The 24,577-nt window shown below is 43.6% G+C and overlaps 1 protein-coding gene across 6 annotated transcripts in view; it reads left to right on the top strand.

Moving 5' to 3' along the window:
• Nucleotides 1-24,577, top strand: part of HIVEP3 (HIVEP zinc finger 3) — a 451,785-nt gene that overhangs the window by 46,591 nt on the left and 380,617 nt on the right. The window contains exon 1 of one of the 6 annotated variants that reach the window (XM_087865784.1): nt 23,792-23,969. The exons of 4 other annotated variants lie outside the window; for them this stretch is intronic. The gene's annotated coding sequence lies outside the window, so the exon portion shown is untranslated. Of the gene's footprint in view, nt 1-23,791; nt 23,970-24,577 lie in introns of those variants that run through there. One more of the 6 variants, XR_015726225.1, reaches the window with a different exon arrangement.

Genomic DNA, 24,577 nt, shown 5'->3' with positions numbered 1-24,577 from the left:
ATAGCCCTGTGTCCAGCAGTCAGTAGACACAAGGACTACCCCAAGCAAAGCAGTGGAGGCAACCCCTGCAGTCCAGAGCAGTGCCTAGAAATGGAGTCAGCTGAGAGCCATCAGCAGTGGTGGCCATGTGGGCCTCAGTCCTGAAGGGCAGGCTGGGTGCAGATAATGACCGATGTCCTAGAGTGTCCACTGTCCCTTCAATATAGTAACACTGCGTATCTAGTACTGAGGCTGTGGTAAATAACATAGGCATGGCCTCTCCTCTCACAGAGCTTCTGGTCCTGTAGAAGGCCAATGAGTAAGTAGATAATTACAATACAGAGTTTACTGTCCTCTGGCATTACGTGGGCACCAGGAAGGCTTCCTGGAGGAAATTACATCTCAGCTGAAATCTGAAGAATAGGGAGCTGGTCATGTTAAGAGGGATGTGAGAAGAGTATTCCAAGCAGAGAACACAACATGCAGGACACCCCAAGAGACAGAAAGGAGAGCATCATATCTTTGAAGAATGAACAAGGTTCAGAATGGCCAGAGGATACTGTATATGTGGGGTTGGGGCAGGGTGGGGTGAGGTTATGGCTGGAAGGGTGAGCTGGGTCCAGGGGTGACAGCACACTGAAACCATCAAGTGGACAAGATGGCCTAGAGGGAGTTTAGACTAGGAAGGGAAGGGAAAGGAAAGGGAGGGAGGCCGGTGCTCATGTGATGGGCACATAAGAGCAGGTGGCAGTAATTGAGGAGTCAGGAATAGGAGGAGATCCCGATGGCTTCTACTCCTAGTTTGAAATCCTGTCATTCCATTTATGTTTGCCTGAGCCTGTGGGAATCTCACGCAACAAACAGGCACCATCTTTCTTTTCTCTTGCACTCGGACTCTCTTGCAGTCCCCCATCCCCATCCCCTGCTGTAGCCGTGTTCAGTTCTCTTCTTGTCTAGGGCAGTCCTCTGTCCCCTTCTCAAGCTGCTACTCCAGGCCACTCTTGCCTTTGCCGTCCGTTTCCTTGAAGATACTCATTTTTGGTCTGTCCCCAAACCTCACATGCCTTCATTCCTCTGCCTTAATCTAGTTTCCACCGCCTTCGATGGAAATTCCTTCAAGTGGCATGGAAGACCTTTTTCAATGACCTTCTCTGTCGTTGTCTTCTAGGCTCCTTACAGCATTTGGTTCTGGTGTTCCCCTTTTCTCTTGGAGTGTTCTTTTTCAGGGTTTCCTGAAACTGGGCCCTCTTGATTCTCTTCTTAATTTCCTCACTTTTGCCTCCTGTCCTTCCTACTCTGACTTCTCTAGAAGTGGCAGGTCCTGTGATTTTGAGCCTTGCCCTCTCTTCCTTCTCTCTTTTCTAGAAATTCTGTGCACTCCCATGGCTTCAACTGACATTCCCATGTGGACGTTCCCCCCAGCCCAACACCAAATTGGCATTTCCAAGGGAGGCTTATTTGCCTACCTGGTTGTTTCCTCAGTGCCACAGATTCCAAGTTCCATTATCCTTCATCCTACTTCCATACCAGTGCTTCTTCCTGCCTCTTGATTTTTGTGAACCACACTCTTCCTATTCATCCTTGTTGGAAAACTTTGAAGCTTTGACAAATCCTTTTTTTTCTTCTCCCTCTGCACCCCCAAGCCTGCTTGACAGTTTCCAAGTATATCAGACTCTTCCTTTGCATTCTGGCCTTCTTTTCAACATTGGTTGACAAGTTGTTTAACTTCTAACCCTTAATTTCCTTCCCTATGAAATGGGGACAATAGTTGACCTGATTATCTCATGAGGTTCTTGTGTTTATAATATATGATGTATGCTTAAAGTAGGTAGTGCTTTATGCCTTAACCGTCTAGAGTATTGGCCTCCTAATTGATTTCCCCAACTCCAGTCACATTCTCTGCTTCCAATCCATCCTACACAACATGGTGTAATCTATGGAAATGATCTTCCTGTGGAGAATCTCTGATCATGTCCCTTCTGTGTCCCCAAACTTTCACTGGCATCCTACTACCTAGTAAAATACAAATTCCCTTCACTGGCATTCAAGACTCTATGTGATATGGTGCTGTGTTAGACTTACTTATAAGATGACCCCCAATGACCTTCACTTCCTCTTATTCCTTATGTGTGGGTTGGACCTAGTGACTTGCTTCCAATGAATAGAATAGGGCAAAAGTGATGGGATATTCTTTCCATTATTAGGTTACAAATGACTATAGCTTCTGTTTTGCCAGCAAACTCTCTCTCTCTCGTGTGGCCTTTGATGAAGCCAGCTGCCATGCTACAGAGGCCCACATGGCAAAGAACTGAGTGTGGCCTCTGGCCAACAGCCAGCAGGGAACTGAGTCTTTCAGTCCAAGAGCCCACAAGGAACTGAATCCTGTGAGTGCCTACAACCAACGGATGATCTTGGAAGCAGGTCCCGCTTCAGTCGAGCCTTGAGAGGACTGTGGCCCCAGCAGATATCTTGACTTCAGTCTGTGAGAGACCCTGAAGCTAGTAAAGAAGACTCAGCTAAGCCTTGCCTAGTTTCCTGACCCACGGAAACTGTGACATAATATACGTGTGTTGTCGTAACCTCTCATCTTTGGGAATAATTTCTTATTCAGCAATAGCTAATACCCCAATTTCTTTATCCCTCACTAAGGCTTCATACTTCTTTTGAACCAAATTCCACACTCTTTCCAGACCACACTGTGTGCTCTCTTGCCTCCATGATTTTCCCGTGGTCTCTACTTTGCTTAAAACACTTTCTTCCATCTCCTGCACCTGGAAAAGTCTTGTTTGTCTTTTTGCCTTGAGTGCTTAGACAATTGCATATAATGATGTTTCAATAAATATTTGTACCTTTGAATTATTGAAAAGAATTTCTAAAATAATAATAACCAATTGGAGGAACTCATTTAGGGACAAGGTGGTTAAGGTACTCAAAAATTAAAAAAAAATTTCATACAATAAATATTTACTTAGGATCTGCCTGGGTCAGATCCTATGGATGTGATGTCAAACCAGAATGCTTGGTTTTGAACTCTGAATGCTCCTTTCACACACGTTCAGCCCTTCACCTAGTTGATTCCTATTTATCTTTCAGAGCTTATCTGTTATGTGTCATCCCTTGAAGGCAGCTTTCCCTGACTCTCAAAATAGATCAAGTCCACTTGTTATATGCATTCGCTGATGCCTGTACCTTTCTTTTGAGACATGCCCCACCATTGAAATTAAATAATGAATTGTGTGAGTGGTGGTTTAATGTCCATTAATCCCACTAGCCTGTGAGCTCCAGGAAGCCAGAGACCCTCCCGGTCCTTGATCACCCTTGAATCCTTACAACTGGTCCAACACTTTGTCTCTAATAGGAGGTCAATAAATACCTGTTGAATCAGTGTCGACTTCTTTTGTCCCTAGTGGTCCCCGGACCCTGAGAAAGATCCCATTCTAGGTGGGGCTGCTGCAATGGCAATCCAGCATGACGGCAAGGGTCTCGGTACTGGGTGCAACTTGAGTATAGCAGAGGAGAGGTGGGAACGACATCACAGACGACATGGTAAGTGAGCTGGATTTTGAGGGATAACTAGCAACTTGGGAAGTGGAGGAGTGGTGAACGTGCGAGGTAGGGCTTTCTCGTGTGAAACCAAAGGCATGCAAGATCATGGTGAAGTAGAGCAGAACTTCCCAAGGGCGTGGGGTGCTGTGGTACCCTGGGGTGCCTTGAATAGGTGCAGGTTTGCCAAGTTGTTGATCTTTGTCTCTTTACCCTGGTGTACCCTCACACTGATCATTTTCTGTGTAAGCCTTGACAAGAAGAAGTCTGGGAGGCATTAGATCAGCTCCACGTGGAACAGGACAGGTGTGATAGGATTTGGCAAAGATGAGTCTGGGAGAAGGGCTGTGACCACGTTGTAAAGGGCTTCCATGCTCTGCTTAAGAAGTTTGGATTTTGCCCTGTAGGAAGTGATGAGCCATTTGTAGTTGGACCACCTTGTGTACGTTTTTATTGATCCCAAATTAATGTGGTCCAAATGAATAACTTTCATAAGTTCTACCTCCAGTTTTTCAGAGGCGCAATGCCGAGCATCCTGTGTTGTGGTAGGTTTCACTGTTGCGTTGTGACACATTGCTGCCTTGGCTCCGTTGTCCTTACATTGTAAGTCAGTTACTGCAGTTAGTAACACATGGATGTTTTCAGATTAGTAATTTTTTTAAAGACTGGGTTTTTGTTGTTGTTGTTTTTTTAAACAGCAGTTTTAGGTTTACAACAAAATTGAGAGGAAGGTACAGATATACAGGCCATATATGCCTGTCCCCGCGATCAGTATCTCTCAGCAGAGTGGTGTGTTTGTTACCAAGGATGAACCTACACTGACACATTATAATCACCCGAACCACGGTAATTCACCTTAGGGTTCACCCGAACCATGGTAATTCACTTTGGGGTTCACCCGAACCATGGTAATTCACTTTGGGGTTCACCTGAACCATGGTAATTCACCTTAGGGTTCACCCGAACCACGGTAATTCACTTTGGGGTTCACCTGAACCACGGTAATTCACCTTGGGGTTCACCCGAACCACGGTAATTCACCTTGGGGTTCACCCGAACCACGGTAATTCACCTTGGGGTTCACCAGAACCACGGTAATTCACCTTGGGGTTCACCCGAACCACGGTAATTCACCTTGGGGTTCACCCGAACCACGGTAATTCACCTTAGGGTTCGCTCTTGCGGTTGCACATTCTGTGGGTTTGGATGAGTGCAATGACACGTATCCATCAGTATACTATCAGAGAGTATATTCACTGCCCTGAAATCCCTGTGTGGTCTGCCTGTTCATCCCCCCTCCCTCCACTCCATGTGACCACTGATCTTCTTCCTGGCTCCAGAGTTTTGCCTTTTATAGAATGTTAGAATCATACAGTATACAGCCGTTATAGATCAGCTTCTTTTGCTTAGTAATATGCATTGAATGTTCGTCCATGTCTTTTTGTAACATTTCTTTTTATTTCATTTCTTTTTATTATTGTATAGCATTCTGTTGTCTGGATGTCCCACAGTTTATCCATTTGCTTACTGGAGGACATTTCGGGTACTCTTAGGTCTTGGCAGTTATGAATAAAGCTGCAGTTATGAATAAAGTTGCTGTAAACATCTCTATGCAGGTTTTGGTATGGGACTTACTAGTTTGGTGTTCTTTTTGAGAGAGAGAAAGAGTGTGAGGGGGGAAGTGGGGGAGAGGCAGAGGGAGGGGAGAGGGAGAATCTTAAGTAGGCTCCATGCCCAGCACAGAGCCCTATGCAGGGCTCAAACTCACGACCCTGAGATCATGACCTGAGCCAAAACCAAGAGTCAGACGCTTAACTGACTGAGCCACCCAGGCACCCCGGAACTCACTAGTTGTTAAAAATAAAATAAATTTAATAATTTTTCCTAGATCAAATCTGTATTAGTTTCCTAGGGCTTCTGTAGTAAAGTACCACAAATTGGGTGGCCTAGAATGGAAATTTATTGTCTCATAGTTCTGGAGGCTAACAGCCCCAAATCAAAGTGTCCAGAGGGCCATGCTCCCTCTCACGTCTATAGAAGAGGACACTTCCTTGCCTTTTCCAGCTTCTGGTAGCTCCAGATGTCATGTGGCTTGTGACAGCATTGCTGCACTCTCCACACAGTCCTCCCTCTGTGCATGTCTGTGTCTATGTCCAGATGTCTCCCCCCCCCATTTTTTTTTGTAAGAGAGAGTGAGTGAGAGCCCATGTGAGCTGGGGGTGGAGGGGCAGGGGAGGGGAGTACAGGAAGAGAGAGAGAGAATCTTTTATTTTTTTTTTAATGATTTTTTATTATATTATGTTAGTCACCATACAGTACATCCCTGGTCTCCGATGTAAAGTTCGATGATTCATTAGTTGCGTATAATACCCAGTGCACCATGCAATACGTGCCCTCCTTACTACCCATCACCGGTCTATCCCATTCCCCCACTCCCCTCCACTCTGAGGCCCTCAGTTTGTTTCTCATAGTCCATAGTCTCTCATGTTTCATTCCCCCCTCTGATTACCCCCCTTTCTTTATCCCTTTCTTCCCCTACCAATCATCCTAGTTCTTATGTTCCATAGATGAGAGAAATCATATGATAGTTGTCTTTCTCTGCTTGACTTATTTCACTTAGCATTATCTCCTCCAGTGCCGTCCATGTTGCAGCAAATGTTGAGAACTCGTTCTTTCTGATAGCTGAGTAATATTCCATTGTATATATGGACCACAACTTCTTAATCCAGTCATCTGTTGAAGGGCATCTCGGCTCCTTCCACGATTTAGCTATTGTGGACATTGCTGCTATGAACATTGGGGTGCATATGGCCCTTGTTGAGAGAGAGAATCTTAAGCAGGCTCCGTGTGGAGCCTGACATAGGGCTCTGTCTCAGGACACTGAGATCATGACCTGAGCCAAAATCATGAGTCAGACACTTAACCGACTGAGCTACCCAGGTGCCCCCAAATGTCTCCTTTTTATGAAGATGTCAGCCATAGTGGATCAAGCTCTACCCTGATGACCTTATCTTAACTTGACTATATTCCCAAAGAATTTATTTCCAAATAAGTTCATATTACGAGGTACCAGAGGTTAGGACTTCACCATATCTTTCTTTTGGTGGGAGAGAGGACCATCATTCAGTCCATAACACTAATCCATCATTTTCACTCATGCGCACTGTAATATTCTTTCTTAGGTCAGAATAAACCAGTGGCGTTTTGCATTTAACCTATAGTCCTATTATGTTGGAATCCGGTATGTTCGTGGCGGTGCTGTGCTTATGCACGTGAATCTATCTGGTAGAAAAAACAGTCTGAGAACCACTGATGTAATATAACCTTGTCACATTGGCTTTTGTTTCTCCAAGAGTTTGTTTCGTTTGTTTCTCTTTCATCCTTCAGGAGCTGGCCCTTTAAGCCTAGACCACAGCAATGCATTGGTTATCAACTGAGAGTGATTTTGCCATCCAGGAAACATTTGGTGGTGTTTTTGGGTATGTTTTTAGTTGTGACAATGTAGGAGGTGGTGGCAGGGTGCTCCTGGCATCTCGATGGTACCTGCCAGGACACTGCTAACTGAACGTCTTACAGTACTCAGGACAGGTCCCCACGATGAAGCGTCGTCTGGCTCAACATGCCGGCTGTGTTGTCGAGAAATCCCACAGCAAGAGGTTTTGTGTGCTTCCATGTCTAGGGCGGTAGTAACAAAATGCTTGGTTTGAGTCAGGCCAGACTCGAGTTCATCTTTCCCTTAGAAGATTTTCAAGGTTGTCTTTCTAAGAGGCTTTGCTATTCTTAATACCTTTGCCACTCTGGTTAGTGTGATGAAATAAGGTTGAATATAGACTCATCAGTCTCCCTAATGCCATTCGAGGTTGAGTAAGAATTCCGATATCCCATCTGGTCCTACTTCTGGCCCAGAGAAAGATGTGTAACTTTCATATAGTCAGTATCTAGTGAAGCCCCAGGGGTACTTAGTAAATACAGTTTTCACAAATGACAAGTGTTTTGTGAGATTAACATTAAAATCAAAACATGATTTATGGAGTAATTTGGTATGAAATTTCCTTTCCCAATCAATTTAAAAAGGCACTAGGTAATAATTACTCCTCGTGTGCTATCGATGATTTCCAAACAGTCATTTGGATCACTGGACCCCGGGAAACCCAGCCCTTTTGGCCAAGACCAACCCTGAAGGATGCCTGGGCTGGAGGTTTGGTTGGATCCGGAGAACTGGGCCTTGGCTCTTTCCGTCTTTTTCATGGCTTCTCCCTGTGGTCCTGAGTGTCTGGGTAAATATCTATTGTGTTTAGGCTTTTGGATTGAGGTTTATGTTCTGTATTCCTGGCTCAAATGAATCTCTTGATGCCTTTTTACTTGTAACCCTAATGTACTGCTTGGAGGGATTACTACCCATTCCCTTTTTGATAGAACTCTTGATCTCTTATCTCAAGGGACTTGTAAACTAATTCTTGGCTTCTCGTGCTTCTCTCTCTAGCTGATGGTTGCTGGGAAGATTTTCTGTCTATTCATTGTCTTCTTTCCGAGTCATGCAAAGCACGTGACAACATTTCGCTCTGTAGAGGCTGATTAATTAAAGCCCATGAGGTCATTTGTCATATGTCTTTAGGGCCTCAGAAAAAGGAACAGTATCACTAATTGGGCTTAAGAAAGAAGGGAGAAGAATATTGAAATTTCAGGATAAAGATGTTATTGGATAATGCTGCTGTTTTCATTATTTTTATTGATAATAATCATAAAGCCTCCTTAATTACAAATTATGAAGTATTCTATCATTGGGAACAGGGAATGCTTTCATCTTTCCTCTTGGGTCAGTTATTGCCATAATGCTATGTAACAACGACAACAAAAATCCCACAAAATCTCAGTGGCATGCAGCTATAAGCGTTTATTTCTCATTCATGCATCTTGCAAGTCAGGTGGTGAAGGTTTGCTGATCTGGGCTGTTTGTAGGTTTTCTTACTACACACATCTTTCACTTTTCCTATATGAGTGGCATGCTTATACCTAAGACATGCTCTTCTCATGGTGATGGCAAGAGTACAAGATACAAATTCCATTGGCAAAGCTCAACATCACAGGAGATGTCCTGGTTACTATCGGTATGGAAAAAGCTTCCCTGAAACGTAGTGACTTAAAACACTGACAGTTATTTTATGGTCTCTCTTGGTGTCTCTGGGTCGGGTATTCAGGAAGGGCTCAGATGGGCAGGCCTGCCTCAGGGTCTCTTGTGAAGTTGCAGCCAGGTGATGACTGGAGCTGGCTGGCAGAGCAGAAGGCTGACCTGTGTTTCTAGGCTTCTCCTCTCTTCTCTCACTTCTCCAGCGGTCGCTCTGTGTGGGCTAGGTTGGGCTTTCACTCAGCATGGTGGCTGTAGGGTTGTCAGACTGCATACAAGGTGGTTTAGCACTCTAGCATAGTCGTTTCAGAGAACCAAGTGGAAGCTACATTGCCTTTTAGGACCAGCTTTGGAAATTACATAGCGTCACTTCTGCCACTCTTTTGATTGAAACAGTTGCAAAAGCCACTTTCAAGGGGAGGAGATGCAGATCTCAATACTCTATGAGAGGGATGTTCAGGTCACATTGTGAGAAGTGCATGGGGGATGGGAGATAGGGTGGCAGCCATTTTTGAAAAATACAGTCTGTGGCAGTGGGGCATGGGAGGATTTTCTGCCCACAGTGGAAGAGGAGGAGAGTGGATATTTACTAAACAAAAACTCAAGCTGTGATACTGTGATCATGTTATAAGGGGTTGCAAACACGGTGGAGGCAAAAAATGTCTCCTGGATTTTAAGTTGGGTACTTAGAAACATGGCTCAGATGGGAGTATGTGCAAAATATTTATCAACTATGGTATTGCTCTTATGGAAAACCCCTAAGGGAGTAAGAGAAACAGTACAAGCCAGGGAGAAACTAGGTAAAGGTGTGGTCTTAGAAGTCTGTCTTCAGCCAGTGTCACGCACTGAATGTTTGTGTCCCCATCAAAATTCATGTGTTGAAATTCTAATGCTTCATGTGATTCTGTTAGGAGGTGGGGCCTTTGGGAGGTAATTAAATCATCAGGGTGGAGTCCTCATGAATGAGAATGCTCTTATAAAAGAGGCCCCAGAGAGATCGGTCCTCCTTCTCACCGTGCAAGGACCCAAGAAGACAGCAGCTGTCTGTGACTCAGAAGAGAGCTCTCCTCAGAGCTCAAGTGTGCAGGTATCCTGATCTCAGACTTCCAGAACTGGGAGGAATACACTTCTGTTGTTTATAGGCTACCCAGTCTATAGGGTGTTGTTATAGCAGCCCGAGCAGATGAAGACCACTTAATCCCATATGGAACTCAAGAGTGTGAATTGTACCACAAAGGTTTTCCTGCCTTGAGGCGACGGGGTTGAGCTTTTATGCCCCTGCATCAGCGGGTTACAGGGATCCCTGGGGGGAGGTGCGAGAGATATCTCTAGGTAAGGCAGCTCCCGCGAACCAAGAGGAAGCCTCCAGAGAGGAGTGCAGGTGTGACGCATAGCGGCCAACACCCGCAGCAGCAGGAGGAGGATGGGGACACCTGCCTGGTAAATGGGGATCTGAGTGAGATGCGAATAGCATCTGCTACAGTCCACCCCCTGTACGACTCAGATCCACTTATTTCTCACTCGAAACTTACTTCATCCTCCCACAACTTCTCGAGGATTCTTCTTGGTCACAATTTGGGGGTTAGTGGGACAAACTGCAGTCCCACTGTTGCAGCTGGTCCTGAGGCCATAACTGATACTCATCCTCTCCCTTGTCGGCCGCTCTTTCTAGAATCTCCTTCCTTGGCTCGCACTTCTCCTAATGAAGGTGGATGGTCTGTTGGAGTGAGCCAGACTTGCATTCCTGAGGGGTCTGAGTCCCCTGGTTACCATGTCTTTATCAGGCTGTGGTTGTTGCATTTGCCCATTTACAGTTAAAACTGGGCATTGGAATACCGAGCCACACCCCAGAGGGCCAGCTGTCGTATCTATCACATGCCATCCGTAGTCCCCCCTGCCCCATTATAGTAGGTACCCCTACTTCCTCATGGTGACCATGGTCAACCCACTTGCCAGTAAGACAGCTCTACCTCTTTGCCGGCTATGGGGAGATGGAGCTTATAGTAACTAGGCAGGCAGCAGCTATAGCTTTAATTTTAGCAGAAGCCGTGTCCTATGATGGAAGCATCTCCAGTCCCACAGAGCCTGAAGTATCAAGTATAGGAAACACAAATTTCTCCAGTGACATAGGGAGTGATAGTGAGTGAGGCCACTCCCAGGCCCCCAGCCCACTTCGTTCCCAGACCTATGTATTCTGTTTACTGGGAGTGAGCCTCAGATAAAGGCTCTTGATTTTACATCAGGAGTATGTGCCACTTCCCAGGGGACAGTATTTTCCCTGTGCAGGGTGTTCTGTCTACGTTCACACTTAGCCTGCTTTCAGAAGGTCCTTCCAACGTTCTGTCAAACCAGCGGCGTCTGAGTGGTGTGCTAAGTCGTAGGACGGGTGGCTTGCATGGTTCTGTGCCCATGGGCACCTTCTTTGCTGCAAAGTGGATTTCTTTGTCCGAAGTGCATTTGTGCAGGATTAGAATTTCAGCAGAAACAGTCAAGCGCAGACTGTGAGTCCCAGTGGCTGAGGCCATGGGCAAGAAAGGTAGACCCACACCCCAGGTATTTGTCACTCCTAATCAGGGTGAAACGCTGCTCTTTATAGGGTGGGAGGGGGTCAGCCCATCGCCAGCTAGCCCGCTGGTCTCCTCCACGAATGTCCCGTACCGGGGGCTCAGTAGAGGCCTTCGCGGCTGGCAGCTGGAATGCCCAGCAGCTGCACAAGCTAATGTAGCCGTGAAGCGTGAGAGCCTGTGCTGCTGGGCCCGTGTAGCCCCTGGTCTGCTCTTTTGGATGCTCCATTTATGAACCAGCTGCAGTCCATTGTCGTTCTGGGCCCCCCAAAACCGGCATTCTTCTATGCCACCCATTCTACAGATGAGAAATGGGAAGTTCAGAGGGGTTAACATTTTTTTTTCAAGGGCTCGGAGCTAGTATGTGGTGGTTTGGAGTTTCTACGTGCCATTCCTGCGGCAACTCGGTGCCTCTTCTGTGTTTTCAGACCTATTTCTAGGATATCTATGAATAGAAGAAGAACTCACCTGTGGTCAATTGCATGTGGGTGAATTGGCTTGCCCTTGAAATGCCAGATGTAGATCAGTTTTAGCTTTTCAAAATAGGCTCTGACTCTGGTAACCGTACTGTTCAAGGGCAGTTGCTGGTGCCTTGTCCTGTCCTGACTCAGGGAGTGATTCACAATGAGCTGGCAAAAATCTGGGAGGCTTTTGCATTATAACCTTTTAGGTATTCATCTTATTTCTTAGCTAAGAATAGGTCTGGACCACGAACAAACCCTTCTGAAGTCCTCCTCCCGCACTGGAGTTCTGGGTTTTCTTTCTGTGTCCAATCTGGACAATAGGGGTCATTGCATTTTGAACTTTTTCTGTCTTCTGCCCAGTTTGTCCTTGGATGATGGAGCTCTCCCAGGTGCCTTTGCATTGAGTGGAACATTAAGGACGTCACTAGCTCAGAGAAGTTAATTCACTTGCCAAGCTATATGTGTGGGAACGAAGACCTGACCCTAACTGGCTCAGCTCCAGAGCCCACACTCTGTTCGACTGTGTCAGACTAAGGCTGGGCTGATATTGTTTATATTTATTGACAACTATTGTTGAGAAACTCATAACTATGTGTTTAACAGTGTCTTAGGGACTCAAAAACTGTTTGGGGATTGGAGCAGGATTAATATAATAACAATTTTGGATTGATTCCACTTTATTTGACAAAATGCGCTTCTACTTATTTGCATAAAAATTATTCTGGCAAAAGTTTAAGTTTTCTTAGGACACAGGGCAGTTACCTTTTGTTTATGGAGGCTTACAGATTAATGGGAAGTAGATTTTCAGAAAGTATGGTAAAAACATAAATAATTCTCCTTATTTTATTGAGTGAAGTTGAAAAATAAATCACTGAATCCTTTTATGCTAATATAATTAATTTCATATATTAATTTTCTTTTTAAATTGCATGCATGTGAATTTCTGTTATAAAATAAACATACAGTTTTGACTAAAAATTTTAGGGCCCTTCCCCACCACTTGTAAGGCTTTTCAGACCACCCAGGTGATTCACTCCTCATCAGCCTGGAGCATAGAGAAAGGAGTTTGGAGAATTTATGTATATGAATAAGACCCAAAAGCAGAAGCACCTTCCAGTTTCCTCTCCTTCATGGTTCATAGTGTCGTTTCCACAATTGGTTTCCAGTGCTGTTCAAAACCTGCGTGTGCTTATATTCAACAAAAATGAAAAAGGAATTTCAAACTCCATCCATAACATTTGGGCCCAGACCTCTCTCTGTTTCCATCAGCGGAAATACTCTGGAGTTGCTCATGTCCCTCCACATTGCCAGAGCAATTGCTTCTGTATTCTAGGGGGAGAGATAAGATAGCCTTGGCCCTCTTTAAGCAGGAAGCACACTTGTATGGAAACAAGACAGTTGATATTTGGCATAAATTTGTACTGCTGGTCCATTAGCATGGCTGACCTGGAGTGGCTGTAGTTATGGAAACTCCCAGAATGGACTCACTGGCAGAGTGTCCTTTCTCTTGCTGTTGTTTTACAGAGATCCTGACTCAGGGAGTGTTGGATTTCTTGATTAGGATCAGCCTGCATCTCTTCTAAGAACTCAAGCCCCCTGCACTGTTTCCTTTCTAATTCTGACCATACACAAACGGGTAATCAGCTGCAGGTTGGTGTGTGGACGTCTACGAACCGTAACAGCCCGGCCTTCCTCCCCTGACGGGACTGCATGCTTGTATTCCTCACAGTCTCTCGCCAGCCAAGCAAAATAGTTCTGGGTTTGGGCTAAAGAGTGAAAATCCAATGTGATGCTGCCTTTGCTTTTCACCTTCTCCTGTTACAATTTCTTGCAGGAAACTTACCTGCATCAGGGAAGTAATTGACCTTAAAGCCTGGTGGTGTTAGCACCAAAAGGGTAATGAGTCCCTTGATGACTTCAGCCTTAGCTCTTGTTCAGTTTCTGCTGGGAGTGAGTCCTGGCTACCAGTCTAGATCAGTCAAGGAGGGAGAGGAGAGGTCCAACCAGCCTATCGCTTCTGACTGCGGAAGGGTTCCAGAATTTTCCTTCAATTTCCAGATCATCTCCAGAAATAATTGAAGTCCCAGAGGCCCTTTTCTAAGCACCCTAACCCCTGAGTCATTCCCCTGTGCTCCCATTTCCCGCAATAATTGTATCCCACTGTCCATTCACAGTTTTAATTATGCGCTTACTCAATGGGCTTCCCTTCTGGTTAACTTCTCCTGGTAACTCATTAAACCTCTGAGTCACACGTTCATTATTAAAGAGAAGGAAAAAAGGGAAAAAACCAAAAAGGAGCTGTGCCCCGGGAGGAACCTGGGGGTGGATCACTGTGGTTAAGTGTAGTGGGATCTCTGGAGGCCTCAGTGAGCTCTTCTCCCTGACTAGGGATGAGCCCTGCGGGGCAGGCCGCCGAACTGACTGCCGTGAGGTCATTCGCCGTGGAGGGGTTTAATAGGAGTCTCTGCTCTTGGAGGGGACCAGCGTACAGTTCTGGTGAAAACGCTTGCCTCCTACTTAAATGCGCCCTGTGAACTTCGGTGGTCTCATAACAACAATGGAGCTGCTAATTAAAAAGGAATTCCAACCGTAACTTTTGTCTCTGAAAGAACATTAAAGGGAACCAATTCATAACCCACAGAGATACCTACTATTTCCTTTACTTTCTTCCTCAATTTTTCCAAAACCACCTCCTCCCTGCCCCCAGCCCCGTGCTCCCCTCCCCCAGTCCTCCGCTTCCCAGCCCACCAAGCTATTCTTTTCCTTCCTCACCCCCGGCCCAAGGTAAGTTATTTTACTCCTTTGGGCCTTGTACACCTCTCTCTAAAATGAGGTTCATGCTAGTACGCGGCCTATGTGTTGTGAGGATTAACTGAATAAAGTACGTCAACAGCACCTATACAGTGCCTGGAACATTGTGAACGCTCCTAAAGGTTAGCTGTCATTACGATTTTCAGCTCGGCATCCTCAGCCTCAGCTTTGACTTTCTCTCTCCATGGAAATGCTACAGAACAGAATCTGGAAGCTGAGAAAGTGATCCCTAAATAACAGTAATAATAGCTCTCTTGTACTGAGCATGACTTGTATACCAAGTACGATCCTGACTCCTTTTTGGGCATTATCTGCACATTTTCCTTTTTTCCCCTTTTGTGTATTTAATCCTCACCACAGCCCTGAGGGGTAGATGCTATTCCTATCCCCATTTCATCCATGAGGAAAGTCAGGTTTAGAGGGATGAGCCCCTTGCCCTAAGCCGCATAGCTAGTAGGTGCTGGAGCTGGAATTCAAACTCAAGCCTCATTTCCAAGTTCACAGTTGAATCGCTTTGCAAAAATCTGCAAGCCAGTGGTGCTGCCAGCCACTAGGAAGGCGTGTGTTCTCTGTGTGGGATTTGACTCAGGAGGGCCATGACCCCCCGCTCAGAGACTTGGGGCCTCTGCTGATGAGTGAACTGCCCTTGGAAACAGCTGTGGGGGTGGAGCCGGCCCCCACGGCTGGGGTGAAACCACCAGGCCTATCCCGAGGTGAAGGCCCCAAAGGCCTCCTTGGTATTCAGAGACAGAGAAAAATGTGTTTTTCTGCAAAGGTTGGCATTTATTTCTTAATAATCAGTTAAAAATTTATGTAGCTTCCCTAATCAGCAAAACAAAGGCTTTCTGTACTTTTATGTGTGCTAGGAACCGCTAATGAGTTCTTGGGGATTTATCATGGACTCTAGAATCGAAATAGAAGCTGGTATATCTGCAGTCAGTAAAAACAGGTTTTGCCAAGACGCTTGGGCTATAAGGGAGCCTTTAAATATTCCACACATCCAGTGCTACATCTGTTCTTGAGAATTTGAAGATGAGATGATGCCCAGCATACATTCTTCTAGCTCTGGAATGTCCTGGGTAGGCCCTGTGAAGTCCTTCTCTCCTAGGGGGTCTCTCTGAGGGTCCTTTCTCAGGGACTGTCTCTGGGCAGTGACCCTGTTACACAACCCAGCTATCCCAGGGGCCAGAATGGAATGTTAAGCTTTGCATCAAGTGTAAGGACCAACATTTTCCTGGAGTCCAAAGAGGTAGCAGCAGGAGAGGCCACGGCGGACTGGGGTACTGTGATTGATGCCTGTTTTCTGGGCACACAAGTGTCAAATACCATTATTAATAATGGCAATTCATTACTATTCTCTTCTTCCTCCTCTTCGGCTTCCTCTTCCTTCCTCCTCCTTCTCTTGTATCTCCTTTGTTCTTCCTCTCTTTCCTCCCATCTTCTTCCTCCTTTTTTGATTTCTCACTATGAAGGTATGTATAGCAAGAGAACATGTCAGGACATGGCAGATCATTTATTCATCCCTCAAACATTTATAAAACACTTTGAGCATGGGGCAGGGGGTATAGAGATAAAGAAGAAATCTGTCCTGGGGGATGTGCAAAGTCCAGGGGAAGGAGACAGATGTCTGACAAGTATAATAAGCAACATGTTCCCAGAACTTACTACGTCCCCGGCGTTGTGCTGAGTTATCCTTTGACAGGATCATCTTACTTAATCCTCACAGAAAAACTACATGGGGAATTCTAGCATTTTTTTTCTTTATACATGAGACTGAGGCAAAGACAGTTTAAATAAGTGGCCCAAGTCACACAGCCAGGAAGTCACAGCTCTGACTTGAACCCAGGCAATTTGATTCCAGGGTCAGCATTATTGACAGCTCTGCTGTCTTCCCTACAATCATAGCATCTTGTGACAGGTGTCACAGTAGGGTCTTGCAGAAGCGAAGTTTGCACCTGGCCACGGCAGGTGAATGGGAGTTTTTCAGGCTGGAGAGGTGAGGGAAGAGCACTGGAGGCATGGGGCATGGTGTGAGTAGAGACAGGGTGGTGCAGAATACCTTGTGTCCACAGCCCGTGACCACTGTCCCACAGGCAGTGGACTCATTCGATACCTTCTGGGAAGAGAGGGTAGAGATCAGACTTGCATACTAAAAAGACAGCCATCATTTAAAAATGATAAAATAGTCATGTTATTAAAAATCTTTGAGTGTTAAGAAGATGAATGATAGGGTCTTTTTCCTTTTTATTGTTTTATATATTTTCCAAAATTTCCTTTAATAAGCTTTACTTAAATAATATGTAAAGGGCATATGTGTTGGAGAAGAGAGTTGTGAGTTGGTGGCCTGGCAGAGTGGGGAGCAAAGTGGGGAGGGAAACTTGGGGGTGAGACTGTAGGAAGTCTCATCTGTGTAGGAAGCACCTGGAGGTGAAAGTCAAAGGCTTTGGTTGTCAGAGGCCATCTCTGACTTGCCTCCACAACCCTCAGCCCCTCTCACAGCACCCAGCAGGCACTACACACTGTACAAATATACATTAGGTCAATGCAAGAAAGAATGAATCAATAAATAAAAGAGGGAAAATGAAAGCAACATGGCTGGAGAAGAGGGCATGGACTTGAGGAAGAGTTCTGAGAGGGAACCTCCAGGAATTAATTACACAGTGGTGACGTGGGGGTGAGGTCTCTACCTCAAGCAGCAGGACGTTAGGTAAAACAAATTTAACCGTCTCTGGGCAGTTGCTATAAAATCCAAATTGGGTATGGCAGATAGATGGGCTAGAGAGAGAGAGTGGGAAGACAGCCTTGAAGAAGAGCTGCTGCTCTATGCTAGGGCCAGTGGGTCGCAGGTGAAAACTGTCTTCAGAACCTTCCAGTTTACGTTCTCTCTGCCTCCATTGTTAGGGAATGTTTAGTTGCCCTAATAATTTATTTCTAATTACATGTTTTGGTTACTTTTTATTTGAGTATATCACATACACACCAAAGTGCACAAATCTCTATATGTACTTTGTAGAATTTTCACAGAATGAACGCACTTTTCTAATCTTCACTCAGAACTAGAATAGAACATTACCAGCACACCTCAAGTCTGACTTGAGCCTCTCTCAGTCATTATCTGCTCCCATCGATATAACTCTATTCCGGCTTACATCACCATAGGCTAGTTTTACTTGGTTTTAATCTTTACATAAAACATAGCATGTTCCCTTTTTTCTTTCAATGTTATGTTTATGAGCTTTATCATCATAGGTCGCATGGATGAAGTTTGTTCTTGTTCCTTGTCTCATATTATTGGATGAATATGTTACCTTGGAATATACCATTGTTGATGGACATTTCGGCTACTTGTAATTTGGGCTATAATAAATAAGACTTTTCTGAATATTCTTGGCTATTATATTTTGGCTGACACAAACGCTCATTTTTGTTATGTATATGCCCTCGAGTGGAACTGTGGAGTCATAAGGTATACGTGTGTTTAGTTTTTGTAATTTATGCAAAACAATTTTCCAAAGTGTTTGCATCCATTTACATTTATAGCAGCAATTCATACAGTACAAATTGTTTCATGTCTTCACCAACATGTAATATTTTTATTTTTTTAAACCATTCTGAAAGATTTGTAGTGTTATCTCATTGTGGCTTTAATTTGCATTCCTGATGATTAATGATGGAGTTTTTTTTTTTAATATACTTATTGGCCACTTAGTTATTATTCTTTTTTTGTGAAGTGTTGGTTTACGTATTTTGTCAGCTGTTAAGTTGAAAGTCCATGTCTGTTAACTCCAGATCACTTGTGGATCTTTTTCTAGTGTCTGTTTTTCTCTTGGTTTTCTGTCATTTGGTTCTGTTTTCTGGAATGTTTGATATTTTTCATCGAATGCTGAAAATTGTGTGTGAAAATCTGTAGAGCCTCTGGATGATATCTCCCTTCAGAGAGGATTTAATTTTCCCAGATAGAGCAAGGGGAGGTCTCTTTGATCCAGTTTAGGCTGATCTAGTTCTAGTTTGTTCTTTTTAAAAAATTTTTTAGAAGGTTTATGTATTTATTTGAGAAGGGGGGAGGGGAAGAGGGAGAGAGAGAATCCCAAGCAGACTCCCTGCTGAGTGCAGAGCCTGACATGGGTCCTGATCCCATTACCATGAGATCATGATCTGAACTGAAAACAAAAGTCAGACACTTAACCAACTGTGCTACCCAGGTGCCCCTATTTCTAGTTTGTTCTTAATCACAGGTCATGGCACTCCCAGAGTCTCAGTTGAAAGTCTGGTGTTTAATGAGCCCCTCCTTCTCAGTCCATGAAACTCAGTTTTAGTATCTCCAACCCATTGAGACTGCTAATTGATTACTCTTTGGCCCTGCATTATATATTAATAAATGTCCCCAGGTAAAAATGTGGTCCTGCCAGAGGGCTCCCTTCAGGAAACACTCATGCTCTTTGGGATCTTAGTTCCTCAAGAGATGGCTGTTTTGGTTTTTCAATGTCTTCAAGCAGCGTGTGTGTGTGTGTGTGTGTGTGTGTGTGTGTGTGTGTGTTATTTTGACCAGCTTTTATAGATGTTTTTAGCAGGAGAATAAATCTGATATCAGCTACTTCATCATGGCTGGAAGTATAAGCTTGTTATTTCCATTTTAAATAATCTTCAGAAGGGCCTTTCAACAAATCTTCTTTTTCCAGTATTTAATTGCCTTTATGGCCAAAGGCCTTGGTGTGTCTATCTGTATTCTCTAAGTGGTACAAGAGAAGCAAAACCATGTGTTAGAAATGTGGGGTTTCCAGTGCAGTCAGGAGCAGAAACGAGGGGATTATAACTTGTGGATTGCATCTAATGATGTTTCTTTTTTACCTCCCCCAATGTTCAAGTATAGTTGGAATGGTAACTGGCTAGAGAAATATCCTTCAATTTCTGGCCAGATTTATTGCATGTTTAAATGAGACTCTGTGTTTTTATTAAGAAAACATCATTTATACTTATAATAAATAAGTAAATCAACGCAAATGGACCAATAAGACTGATTGCTCTACCAACAACTCAAAGAATTTAAGCTGTAGAGTTTTAATTTTTTAAATTAATTGACTATTTATTTTTAGCAGTTTTAGGCTTACAACAAGTCAGTTGGGAGTACAGAGAGTTCCTATATACTCCCACTCCTCTCCTTCCTGCACAGTTTCCCCTATTATGGACATCTTGTATTAATGTACAGGATGCCGCGTTTTACCTTGAAGGTAAGTTCTTCCCAGGTGGTTCCTCAGCCTCAGTGTGGCTCACAGCGCAGCAGTCTGTCCTGTGGGAGTGGAGGACAAGGGTAGAGCTTCCCACTCAGGAGCATTTTGGTTGGAGGCATAGAAGCAGCTATTTTGGATCAATGCCAATACAAAGCTCTGATTAGGAACAACCACCAGAATCTTAGAAAAATCTTTTAAATTAATCTGCTATATGTAACTCCTGGTTATACAAACTCCAGGGGACAAAGTAGATCCGGGGTAGACTGCTTCTGTTGGATACTCTTTGGGGGAGAGTGTGGTACGATATGTTAAGCAAAAAGTCAAATCTCTCTTTCCTGAGTGATCCCTGATGGCCCTGGAGAGGATAGCCTTGGTTAAAACTGTGTTCGTATTAATAAAAGATATTAAAAGGTCCAGCATTAAAAGGTATTCCCATGGCTGATTTTTTTTTTTTGCTTTAAATTAAAAAAAATTGTAGTAAAATATACATAATATAAAATTTACCGTTTTAACCATTTTTAAAAGATTTATGTATTTTAGAGAAAGAGAGAGAAGGAGTTGGGGGAGGGGCAGAGGGAGAGAGTCTTCTAGCAGACTCCCTGCTGGGTGCAGAACCCAATGCAGGGATCGATCCCATGACCCATGAGATCATGACCTAAGCTGAAACCAAGAGTTGGATGCTTAACTGACTGAGCCACCCAGGTGTCCCCACTTTAACCATTTTTTAAAACTACTGTTCAGGGGCATTAAGCACATTCACATTGTTACACAATCATCACTACCATCCATCTCCTGGACTTTTTTCATCTTGGAAAACTGTAACTCTGTACCCATCAAACAGTGACTCCCTACTCCTCCCTACCCTTGGCCCCTGGCAACTACCATTTTGCTTTCTGTCTCTATGAATTTGATTATTTTAAGAACCTCATTTAAGTGGAATCATACAGTATTTGTCCTTTTTTAGACTGACATATTTCACTTAATGTCTTCAGGTTTCATCTATGTCGTAGCATGTGTCAGAACTTCCTTCCTTTTTAGGGTTGAATAATACTCCACTCTATGTATGTGCCACGTTGTTTACCCGTGTTTCCGTAGACGGACACTTAGGTTTCTTCCTTTATTGTCTTTGTTTTGTAGCTAGAATGTTACTCTTTACCCAGGTATTTTACATATGATCAAGAGCTCAGTCTTGGAATTCTTCAGCATAAATGTAAAATTTCCAGCCAAAAGCTTTCAGGTGTCAGAACTGTTACCAATATATGTCATGGTAACTAGAGATTGAGCATTGTAGGTTTCCAAAATGGATCTGAGGTGGATTTCATTTTCAAGAGGTGTGTGGTCTAGCTGGTAAAATTAACTGGGTACTCAAAAAGTGTTAATAGTTTGCATGTGAATACAGTAGGTGATGGGGGGAGGGCATTGGAGAGTAAGATGGGAGTGTCTAGCTAGGGCAGGCTTAAACAAGCATTGATGCCAGGCTGAGGAGTTTGGACTCAGTGGGTAGCAGTGGAAAGCCACTGAAGATTTGAGATCGTTTTCGATACTTATAAATTACTTCGTGTCCTTTCTATCTAGTTTTATTTTTTAATTATTTACAACATTTACATGCTGTTAAAGTTAAAACCGTAAAGGATGGTACATTCAGAGAGGTCTGGCTCCCATTCCCATCCCATCCCCACTGTTCTTTCCTTTCTCTTACAGGTAACTGATTTTTGTTAGGTTTTGATTTGTTTTTCCATTTCTTCTTTTTGAAAACATAAGCAAATATGTATATGTATCAATCTTTTTCCTTTTTTATTAAAAAAGTAGAATACTGTGTACACTCTTCTGCATCTGGCATTTTCACTTAAATTCCTTCATGTCAGTATAGAGAGATTTTCATCAGTCCCTTCTATGTCTGCATAATATTCCATTTTTTGAATGTATCATAGTTTATTCAACCAGTCTTCTGTTGATGGATATTTGGTGGCTGTTGTCAGTCACTTGCTCTTATAAATTGTGCGTCAGTGAATAGGCATGTACACGTACCATTTTATATGTTTTTTTTCCATTTTTTATGTTGCCAGTGTGTCTTTGGGATAGATTCTTAGGTCAAAAGGTCAAGGCATGGGTAATTTGCTGTATATTGCAAAAAACAAAACAAAATAAAACAAAACAAAACCAACAATACTCCACAGGGGCTATATCATCTTGCATTTTCACTAGCAATGCTTGTGAGTCTCTGTTTCTTTACAGTCATGCCAACAGAGTATGTTGTCAGACTTTTGGATTCTTGCCTACTTTGCTGTCTGGTATCTTGGTGTAGTTCTAATTTGCATTCATGGAAGTTACTAATATTTTAGGGATAAATCAGTTGGCCTTAATGGCTTATCAAATGTGGAGATCAATCAGAAAGTAGAAAAAGTCAAAGGATTGAAGACTGAGGAGAAGCAAATGTAGATGGTAATTTATTGTTTGAGTTGTTCATCATGGGTGTCATGTGGGACACCTGAATGCCTGTGTCCATCAGGCCGTCAGAACCAAGATAGGGGTCATGATATCTACATAAAGATTGTGATTGAAGCTCTGAGATTGTATGAGGCTGCCAAGGCCAGAAATGTAGATGAGAAGAGGGGAAAATATGTATTTCCAATACAGCCACAATTGGATAAACCACATCACCTGCCTTCTCCATGCTCCCCCACTTTTTATTACTAATATTATTACTATTTTCAGACTTAGAGATGATAGAACTGCTGTCTCTCCTACTGAAGGACTTGAAAAGAGAATGTATAGGAAAAGGGCTCTAGCCCTTTGTCACTCAAAGTGTGGCCCAGCAATCCCATAGCATGGGCATCACCTGTGAGCTGGTTAGAAACACAGAAGCTAAGTCTCCACCCTAGATCTTTTTTATTTATTTGAAAGAGAGAGGGAGGGAGAGAGAGAGAGAGAGCAAGAGCACACACAGAGGGAGAGAGAGAAGGAGAAGCAGACTCCCCACTGAGCAGGGAGCCCAATATAGGGCTCGATCCCAGGACCCTGGGATCATGACCTAAGCCGAAGGCAGACGCTTAATTGACTGAGCCACAGAGGCACCCCCACCCCAGATCTTTGACCCTGAATCTCAAGATGCACAGGTGATTCATGGTTTCTCCATGCCCCCTTGAGCTGCTGACTTTGCTAGAGAAAATAATAAAAACAGAGTTGACTGGTTATGCTTTAAGTTTATGATCCCAAATTATAATAAGGTGCTCTACACTTCTTACAATGTTTCTCTGGTAGGGTTGCTTTCATACTCCCAAAGGGTTTATTTCATACCTTCTCCCTTCTCTGCAAATCTCTCACCCTCCCTGATAATTCTCAGATGATGTCCTCCCCTATACTATATGTAGAACACTGAAGCCAGCTGAGAATTCCCTCATACTTTCACCACCAAATTTATCACCATGCTGGCATCTACACCCTTTTCCTTCTTCTCTATAGTGTGATAGACGAAGTGTCCCTCCTTAGTTCAGAGACTACTCTTCCTGTGTGTGCCTGGATTCCATTCCCCTTCTCTAATATTTGGCTCCTTTGGCTGTCTTCCTTTAACATCATTAATGGCTCTGTCTTTCCTGGATCATTCCATTTAGTAGACAAACCTGATCTGATATCAATGGTATTTTTTTCCAATTTTTAAATTGTGATAAAATATACATAACATGAAATTTGTCATCGTAACTACTTTTAAGTATACAGCTCAATGGTATTGAATACATTTATAATGTTGTGCAACCATCACCACCGTCCATCTCCATAAATCTTTTCATTTGGTAAAACCGAAACTCCATACCCATTAAACAATAACTCACCATCCCCCCTCCCTCCAGTCCCTGGCAACCACCATTCTATTTTATGTCTCTATGTGTTGACTACTTTAAGTATCTCATACGAATGAAATCATATAGTATTTGTATTTTGTCACTGGCTTATTTCACTTATCATAAAGTGCTCAAGGTTCATCCATGTTGTGGCATATGTCAGCGTCTTTTCTTCCTTTCTAAGGATGAATGGTATTTTTTTAAAAAAGATTTTATATATTCATTTGACAGAGAGAGAGAGACAGCCAGCGAGAGAGGGAACACAAGCAGGGGGAGTGGGAGAGGAAGAAGCAGGCTTCCAGCGGTGGAGCCTGATGTGGGGCTCGATCCCACAACGCCGGGATCACGTCCTGAGCCGAAGGCAGACGCTTAACGACTGAGCCAGCCAGGCGCCCCAGGATGAATGGTATTTTATTGTATGTATATACCACATTTCGCTTACTCATTCATCAGTGGGCACTTGGGTTGCTTCCATGTTTTAGCTATTGTGAATGATGTTATGATGAATGTGAGTGTACAGATAGCTCTTTGAGACCCTGCTTTCAATTCTTTTGGGTATATCCCCAGAAGTGTAATTGCTCAATCAGATGATAATTGTATTTTTAATTTTTTGAGCAACCACCATACCGTTTTCCACAGCAGCTACACCACTTTATATTCCCACTAACAGTGCACAAGAGTTTCAGTTTCTCCACATATTTGCCAAAATTTACTTTCTGGTTTTTTTAATGGTATCTGTCCTAAATGTGGTATCTCAGTGTAGTTTTGATTTGAATTTCCCTTATGATTAGTGACGTGAAGCATCTTTTTATGTGCTTATTGGCATTTGTTGATATCAACTGCCTTTTAAAAAACTACCTCTTCCATGAGTGCTTGTCCCACTCTGCTGCCCAATTTCTTTGTTTCCTTCAGAGTAAAACTTACTGAAAGAGTTGTCTTCATGCAATGTCCCTTTCTCTGCCTTCCATCCACTTTTCGATATACTTCAGCCTGGCCTCCAGCTCCAGCACACTGCTGAAACTGC

Source organism: Ursus americanus, chromosome 12 (assembly GCF_024610735.1).
Source record: "Ursus americanus isolate L20-20 chromosome 12, mUrsAme1.1.p, whole genome shotgun sequence".
NCBI lineage: Eukaryota > Metazoa > Chordata > Mammalia > Carnivora > Ursidae > Ursus > Ursus americanus.
This window is presented reverse-complemented; position numbering and strand designations above follow the sequence as displayed.